Raw genomic sequence first — 9,149 nt, 5'->3', positions numbered from 1 at the left:
TATTTGCTCACAGCTCAATATTTTTTAACCAACTGTCTTGTTCTTCAGCCATGGCACAGTCAGTAAGGTGCATTCCATACAGATGGAGACCATAAATTTGATCCCTTCAAACTTGTGCAAATATCTCGGCATTAAAGATATCAACTCATCACTCAGTGCTGAGAAGACAGCAACCCCTGGGTCTCTAAGACTCGCTGTTTGGTCAAGGGGAATTGGTCAGCTCCAGGTTCAAAGAGATGACGTATCTTAATCATGACAGAGAGTAATTAAGGAAGACACCCACGGTTAATTCTGGCCTTTGCATGCATGTATACACATCTCCATAAAAAGTTACACTCATATATTAAACAACTGTCTTTTGAATTTCTAAATATACACATTTCTGTGGTGAAGTTTTGAGCTTAATTTTGACTGCTCTTTTGAGTTGTAGGAACAGCTGAATGTTTTCTGCCACCGGGTTCCCGCACTGGCTAGCTTTACCCAAAATAATTATATAGAAACTGTATTATTTTAAATAATACTTTGCCCATTAGGTCTAGCCTGTTAGTTGCTAATTCGCACATCTTGATTAACCCATTTCAAATAATCTGTGAAGCACCATGAGCTTATGAGAATCATAAGCTGCTTCTGTCTCAGGGGGGAGGGGGGCATGGCGTCTGTTGACTAGGCTTCTTTCTCCCAACATTCTGTTGTTTACTCTGCATATCTAACCTGCTGTCCTATCAAAAGGGACAAGGCAGTTTCTTTATTAACCTATAGACATTTAACCCTCATCCATCACTTTGGCCTTCCTCATACAATGACATTAGAAGAAATCTTTCTGTAAGAACCCTCTCCACTATCTCATTTGGCCTCTTGAATCCTCCCTCCTCTCTACCAAAGACAAAAGGAAGCTAGTCTCAGACATGTTACACAGTCTAAAAAAGGAAGGATGGAATCAAGATTTGAATTCATTACCAAAGTCTAAAATCTTAACCAAGGAACTCACTGCACGACCATACTTTTTTTTCAACTGAGAATGAACTCACACTCTGAGGAGCTGAAAGGCAAGTTCATACTGCATTACCTTCACATTGCCCCTTAACAGATATGCCGAGCATTATGATGGACCCCTCACCACTGATACATTGACATCTTATTCCTTTGTATTTAATGGGCCAGTTGGCCACATACCTTATTCAATCTTCCCTTCAGTGATTTGATTTCCAGAATCCTCCATCCCCTCACTTCAATCCTAATTCACACACTCCCCAAAACCCCTTGATGGGAGTCAGGTATCAATATCTTACTGGTATTTTCGAGTCTGATGGGTTTGTGGGGTTTTTTTCACACTCCTCCTAACATCACAGATTCCCTAGGTAACTGATTCTAGGGAGCTCAGTGCATTCATCATATGTGTGCATGTCACACACCAATGTACATCAATGTGTACATGTTTAGCCTGGGTGCATGTGAGTCTGTTCATGACATTTTAGCGAAGTTCCACAGAACATGATCCATGAAAAGGGTACAGTGTTTTACAGTTATTGCAGGCCAATTGATTAAATGAACTCACAAGCGTTGAATGGCATGCATAAGACCTGTGAGAGTGCAAGACAGAAAGAATCCAGGCATGACAAAATAGGTGGCAGACAGAAGCCTGGCAAAAGTAAGTAGGTAGCCTAAGGTCCAACCCATTGCAGAAGAGCCACTGAGAGTAGACACTTTTCCTTAGGCAGGAGGATCCTGGTCACTCAACATGCTCCAGTGGGGATAATATACCCAGGGACTTCCAGATGGTATGAATTAAACCATTAATCAAGTGAAACCTAATTTTCTTTGCTTCTGAGTATACATTTGTGATGCTTCACGAACACTCTGTATCCTCTTAAGTCCAAACACCTCGATGTCACATCTTTCCATATGACACGCTTTTCCCTCATGGATTATCCCTCTCTGAGATCCTACGTCTTTTTGGCCACTGTCCTCTGTTTGCAAAACAGTCAACTTGTCCTCTTCCACACACTGCATCTCCTTTCTTCCTTTCCTCGAAAGGGGAAAAGACCATAAGTTCGGTTTTGTTTTGAGGCATATCTTTCTGTGATGTCCCATCCACCAGAAACTACATCATTGACCAAACAACATAACATCTTCACGAATTTTTATTTTTTAGAGCAAAAATAAAATTCCATTGGGAAAGATACCAGGATTAATAGAAGACCTGAGGTATTTCTGAAAAAAAGAGTTCCCCAAACACAGTTTTAAGTCTGACCGCTAAAATTTGTGAATTTCACTTTAACAGATCTTAATCAAATCATAGACATAGATATGGAAGTCATTATAAAACTTTATGAAATACACGGAAGGTTTGGTGGGAACTTGGTAAATAATTTTACCTATATTTTGGGTTCCATCTTTTTGGTTGTGCTGCACATTCTTGCCTGCCAAGGAATCCCTGCCTAATTCCAAATTCACCCCTATTGGAGGACATCCTGGCTTAATATGAAGGTTGCTTTCAATGTAGTAATCTAGACGGTGGTAAAGATACACAACTGGATCTTTCTCATAGGTAATGTAGAAACAGTTCTTCATGGTCTACACCTCATCTGGGACCACCCCACTCCACACTTCCATAGAGCCTGGCATGATGTGGAGGTTACCTTCACGGTAGTCAACCAGGAGGTGGCAAATGTACAAGACTGGACATTTTTGGAGGTAATATAGCACCAGGTCTTCATGATTGGCACGTCCTCTAGGACCATACCCTTCCCGTCATCCTTAGAGCCATTTGTGCCCTCAAATGTTTGTTTCACTCTCTGCCAACTATGGTGTTTGAGAGATTAGTGTCTGTCTCCTGAGGAAATGGTACGTCGTTAGGCAGGAGCAAACGGTTTAAAATCCTTTCATCTCTGTGAGGTTCCAATCCATAGACAAAGCTATCCCATCATACTTCAACAAATAGAGAGATTGGTTGGCAGTTCATCTAGAATGATGGCTTCCCACTGGGTGAGTGGTTCATTGGCTTCCTTCCAGCCATGAGAAATCTGTGACAGACAATATTCTCCAGGGCCTCAAAAGGCCTACTCATTTTTGCTTCTGGAGAGATGACCCATTCCTCTTCTGGAGAGGTGGCATGCATCTCATACTAAGAGGCATCTTCATGATGGCTGTAGACTTGCTGAGATAAGCCACTCACCTCCTGGTCTGCTGTTTCTTGGCTATCTTTCTGTGCTTGGGCTTCATAGCTGCCCACTCTCTAGGTTGAAAGAACTTTCCCTCTGTTAATTCAGAAACAAAGTCGTGGCGTCAATAATGAGAGCCTGCAAGGATAAGAAGGGGAGGCTGTGAGGTCATGGCTCTTTTCTGGAAGAACTTTGGGGCAGGAGACAAAGACAGTGCTGAACAGTTTTGCATACCTAACTGTAATATTCTCTTAAGAAATGAATCTGACAATTAGCAAATTTTTCTCTACAGCTCACTATATCAGTCTCAGAGACAAATTCCTCCTGACCAAAGGCAAATGACCTCTGCTGAGAAACCTACTTTCTGACTGAAAAAGTCAATGAGAGGAGAAGGTATGCCTATCCCCGAAATGAGTAAGAAAAATCTGAACAGATAACAAAGAATTCAAAGGACATCCACACGTCTCCTTCGACATCAAGCTAATAGGTAGGGGGCTCAATCCAAGACAGCCTGCCCAAGGTCATGGCACTCCAGTCCACTGGCTCTCAGATTTGTGTCTCCTGATCCAGACCCAGGTATATTATATAAAGCCATTCTGTGTCTTCATTGTGGAAGTGAGTACTGTGAGACCAACTTCAACCTGAAAGACTCATTATTCTAGGCAACAGCAGCAATTGAGAAATAATTAGTATCTTTTAAAACACCTATGGAGAATGTGGGCCTTTGCCATTTTAGTGGATTGATGAATGTGATATTGTTAGCAAACAGAAAGTGGGAAGAATAGCTGACATTCACAAACCCACAACTATCAAATATAGGAGCTGGAAACAACATAAATGGTGGACCCGCAGGACATTTGAAGGAAAACTCTTTTGTATTACAGAGGTCTTAGTTGCTTTGGAAACATATTTACCAAAAGAAAATGTCCTACCTCTCCAGATTCCATCTTCCGGAAATGTTCAGGTGCAAAAAGCATATTGAACAGTTGTGGAGACCAGGAGCTGAACTGTCCTCCTCAGGCACTGTGAGGATAATAAACCCACCTTCATGGAAGACTAGTTCTTTGAGTGTAACAGAGTTGCTACCACGAACCAAGGCTTTGTGACATCACCAAGGCTCTACTTATGTCATAAATCCCCACACAAGCCTGCTACTTCCCTATTTACCCACAGAAACCTCCAGCATTCAGCTCCTAAAAAGCTGTATACAGCCACCAGGAGACCCAATATAAGCCCCCACTCATCTTCCCAATTACTCGAGTCACACTCTTGCCCAAGCAACTCAATCCCTGTATCTTATTTTTCTGAAAAAGTCTTTGGTGTCTGAGTCAACAACTCATATGAAAGTTTTTTTTTCTTAACTCGCATCTCTCCGTTGGTTATCTATGATTGATTTTTTCTTCCTTCATAAATAATAAATTACAAATTTCCACTTCCTTTCCTCCTCCCCCTCACTACTCAGGCAACCACCAATCCTCTCCACTCCTAATCCAGTCCTAATAGATGGTAGGGTACCTTGACTTGTGGGAAGCCCATGCCCCACTACATACAGATTGAGGAAGGTATGCATCCACATATAATAGGACCACATAAATTTCTTCTTATCTTGAGAAGAATACTTGCTACATAAACACTATCACAGTAGTACTGAGAGTGTAGGCTGTCTCAGCATGGAGAAGTAACTGGAGCAAACCCCTAGTAGTTCAGCTCAGTGGCCCAAGAAAGATGGTCAAGGAAAGTCAATGAACTCAGGGATGGCAGTTAAAACTCAGGCTAAATAACATTCCAAATCATTTAGGTGGAACATGAGACACTCGTGCAACAGTCACAAGATGTCTAAAATGCCTGGAACTAGAATCTTAGGGCAGGAGAAGTTGTGGAGCTGAGAATGCATGGCAAAAACTGACAGAATCTGGCAAAAGACATGTAAGCGTAACTAGCAAACATCCATGGAAACCATGAATGGGAGAAAACCCTGAGAAGTCTGCACAAAAACATAACATCTTGACAATTCTGAGATTTAAAGACAAAGGAGAGATCTTAAATATGTAACTGTCACATGGTGATGATTAACCCACTCCATTGCAGTGTGACCCCCTGACATGTTTAAGATACCTGTCAATTCTGTCTATATATTTACAGAGAAATTCACATTGCTTGCACAGATTAACTAGCAGCATGATTTACCACTCAATCAAAGGCAAATCAAAGAAATCATGGACATGTTGTTGAATGCTGATGATGTTGTTGGGAGCGTTTGTGGGTTTTTTCTTAAAGGGAAATCATTGGTCAGACAAATCCATGAAGCAGAGCCTGTCTCTGCCATGTACCAAAAGAATGTACAAAATAAACTAAAATAGGTTTTTGTCACATAATGTTAAATTTTGCTGCTATGTCCAAATATGTGTGTTGCAGGAGCTCTTTCTGATCTTTCAGGCTATAGCAACAGAGATAAAAGGCCATTGGGGTGTGGTGTCTCTCTCTTTCAAAATGGAGCTACTGCCTTCAGCTTGCTCTCTTGCATCCACCTCCACATCCAGATACTAGGCTCCTCTCCTCATCCTGCAGAGGGCTGTTGTCTGGCATGGCAATCTGTAAGGTTTGCCCCTTAAAAGAAATAACCATTTTATGAATCATAATTCTAAACTGGTGTGGGAGATTGTTTGTGACTTACACCTTCCTATGTGATGAGAGCAACCAGGGTGTGAAGGGGGTTCTCACTGTTCATGTTGCAGAAGCCATGGCAGCAGGAGTAGGAGGCCTTTCATTCTCTGTAAGGAAATCAGTAAAAATTGGGGACCAGTGAAAGGATGCCCTGAAACATCAAGGCTTGAGCTTTCAGACCGCAATTCCTCCAGCTAGGTCCTGGGTCTCCACAACCTACAAAACCTCCTGAGGACCAAGATTTCAGAAGCAGAAGCCTGTGTGGGCCATATCACATAAAATCGTAGTGAGTACACCAATCTTTTTTTTTTATGTACATCCTTTTGTCCCTCCAGAAACATTTGTATTTCCAATAAAGATAACTTGCTGGCACTTTGGTGTCCTGAACATGCTCTAAGGTGATGGTGGGGCATTCTTACATACCTTGCTGTGTTGTTGTGAGACCTTAACGGGACAGCAATTGTTTCAGAAATCAAAGGCAGTTAGGTTCTAACCTGTGGTTAGCAGTGTGCTGGACACTTGGGTTGCCTATAGCTAATCTATGGAAAGATGGATTTCCTAAGAAGGGTGGCAGCACACATGGAGGCATGTAGTCTTACCTTTTCAAATGACCCATTTTGTGGCCTTACATCAGGCTCCTCTATTCTCCTCATCTTGGTTTCTTTACCAGATTAGGACAAAAATTAAAACTCAATGTCCTGGACGTGAACACTGAATGAGTTATCTATGTGAGATCACAGTGACAGAGCGCATGGGAATCTGACTCATTTTACAGGCTTGCCAGGCATCAATCTGTAATCTGCCTAACTCTACTGCGCAAGTGTTGTCATGGTTGCTCCTCTGTTCCTCCTCATATGGTCTCCATCTACAGAGAACACAGAAAAATCCACCCCTGAGAGGGCAAGTTCTTTACAAATGAAAGTTTCTAGAACAGAAGAGACATAGTAGATTTATCTTGGCAACCTGTAGACACAAGACATGGGGAAATGGAAGAAGGGATTGAAGAAGATAGAGACATGGAGGAATGGATAAATTCAATCATTCATTGGATAAGTGAGTGTTCCAATGAAAGAGATGGCTAATAGGATAAAATGTGATGCATGCCCTTTGAAAGTCAGTCCAAATTGAGGGTAGATAAGGTTATCCACTAAGGAGGAAGCTTAGTCCATTTTGCCTTCTTTGTGCTCTAGACCCACCCAGGAGAGTGATGATGATGTTGAGGAGAAGAAGGGGCGAGGGTACCAGCATGCCCTGGTACAAGTTTTCACCCACATTGTAGCCAAATCACCTGACCTGGCACAGGTGACCTACATGCTGGGCCCGGAATGGCAGTTTGACACCTACAACCTTACTAACCAAGTTTTTGAAGATGAAGGAACCAACACTGCCCTGTTAAAGATGTCAGGATCCTTGCATGATGGGAGTCAGGCATCAATATCATACTGGTATCCTCGGATCTGATGGGTTTGTGGGGTCTTTGCCACACTTCACGTAACATCACTGATTCCCTGTGTAACTGATTTTATGGAGCTCGGTGCATTCATCATATCTGTGCATGTCACACACCCATGTGATTCAATGTACTACTAGTTTAACCTGGTTGCGGGTGAGTCTGTTTATGAGTTTTTTAGCCCAAATCCCACAGAACATGATCAATGACAAGGGAACAGTGTTTTACAGTTAAGGCAGGCCAATTGTTTAAATGAACTCACAGGGTTGAATGGCATGCATAAGACCTGTGAGAGTGCAAGACAGAAAGAATCCAGGCATGACAAAATAGGTAGTAGATAGAAGCCTGGCAAAAGTAAGTAGGTAGCCTGAGGTCCACCCCATTGCAGAAGAGCCACTGAGAGGAGACACTTTTCTTTAGGCAGGAGGATCCGGGTCACTCAACATGCTCCAGTGGAGTTCATATACCCAGTGACTTCCAGATGGTTTGAATTAAACCATTAATCAAATGAAACCCAAATCTTTGCTTCTGAGTACACATTTGTGACCCTTCATTATCACTCTCTATCCTCTTAAGTCCCAACACCTCGATGTCACATCTTTCCATATGACATGTTTTTCCCTCATGCATTCTCCCTCTCTGAGATCCTACATCTTTTTTGCCACTCTCCTCTGTTTAATAAATAGCCATCTTGTCCTCTTCCACACACTGCATCTCCTTTCGTCATTCCCTCTCCAAGGGGAAAAGACCATAAGTCCTGTTTTGTTTTGTGGCCTGTCTTTCTGTGATGTCCCATCCACCAGAAACTCCATCATTGACCAAACAACATAACAACTTCACAAATTTTTGGTTTAGAGCAAAAAAAAATTCCATTGGGAAAGATACCAGGATTAATAGAAGACCTGAGGTATTTCTGAAAAAAAGAGTACCCCAAACACAGTTTTAATCTGACCTCCAAAATTTGTGAATTTCACTTTAACAGATCTTCATCAAATCATAGACATAGATATGGAAGTCATTATCAAACTTGAAGAAATGCACGGAAGGTTTGGTGGGAACTTGGTAAATAATTTTACCTACCTTTGGGTTCCATCTTTTTCGTTGTGCTGCACGCTTTTGCCTGCCAAGGAATTCCTGCCTAATTCCAAATTCACCCCTATTGGAGGACATCCTTGCATAATGTGTAGGTTGCTTTCAATGTAGTCATCTAGATGGTGGTAAAGGTACACAACTGGATCTTTCCTGTAGGTAATGTAGAAACAGGTCTTCATGGACTGCACCTCATCTTGGACCACCCCAGTCCACTCCTCCATAGAGCCTGGCATGATGTGGAGGTTGCCTTCAAGGTAGTCAACCAGAAGGTGGTAAACGTACAAGACCGGATATTTCTTGTAGGTAATATAGAACCAGGTCTTCATGATTGGCACCTCCTCTAGGACCATCCCCTTCCAGTCATCCTTAGAGCCATTTGTGCCCTCAAATGTATGTTTCACTGCTCTGCCAACTATGGTGTTTGAGAGATGAGTGTCTGTCTCCTGAGGAAATGGTACGTTGTTAGGCAGGAACTTAAGGTTTAAAATCCTTTCATCACTGTGAAGCTCCAATCCATAGACACAATCTATCCCATCATACTTCAACAAATAGAGAGAGGGATTTGTTGGCAGTTGATCTAGAATGATGGCTTTCCACTGGGTGACTGGTTCATTGGCTTCCTTCCAGCCGTGAGAAATTCTGCGGCCGACAATATTCTCCAGGGCCTCAAAAGGCCTCCTCACTTTTTGCTTCTGGAGAGATGACCCATTCCTCTTCTGGACAGGTGGCATGCATCTCATACTAAGAGGCATCTTCATCAAGGCTGTAGACTTACTGAGATA

The sequence above is a fragment of the Chionomys nivalis genome, unplaced genomic scaffold (genome assembly GCF_950005125.1).
Source record: "Chionomys nivalis unplaced genomic scaffold, mChiNiv1.1 scaffold_29, whole genome shotgun sequence".
Taxonomy (NCBI): Eukaryota; Metazoa; Chordata; class Mammalia; order Rodentia; family Cricetidae; genus Chionomys; species Chionomys nivalis.
The sequence above is the reverse complement of the archived record's forward strand: the minus strand, read 5'-3'. Positions refer to the sequence as shown.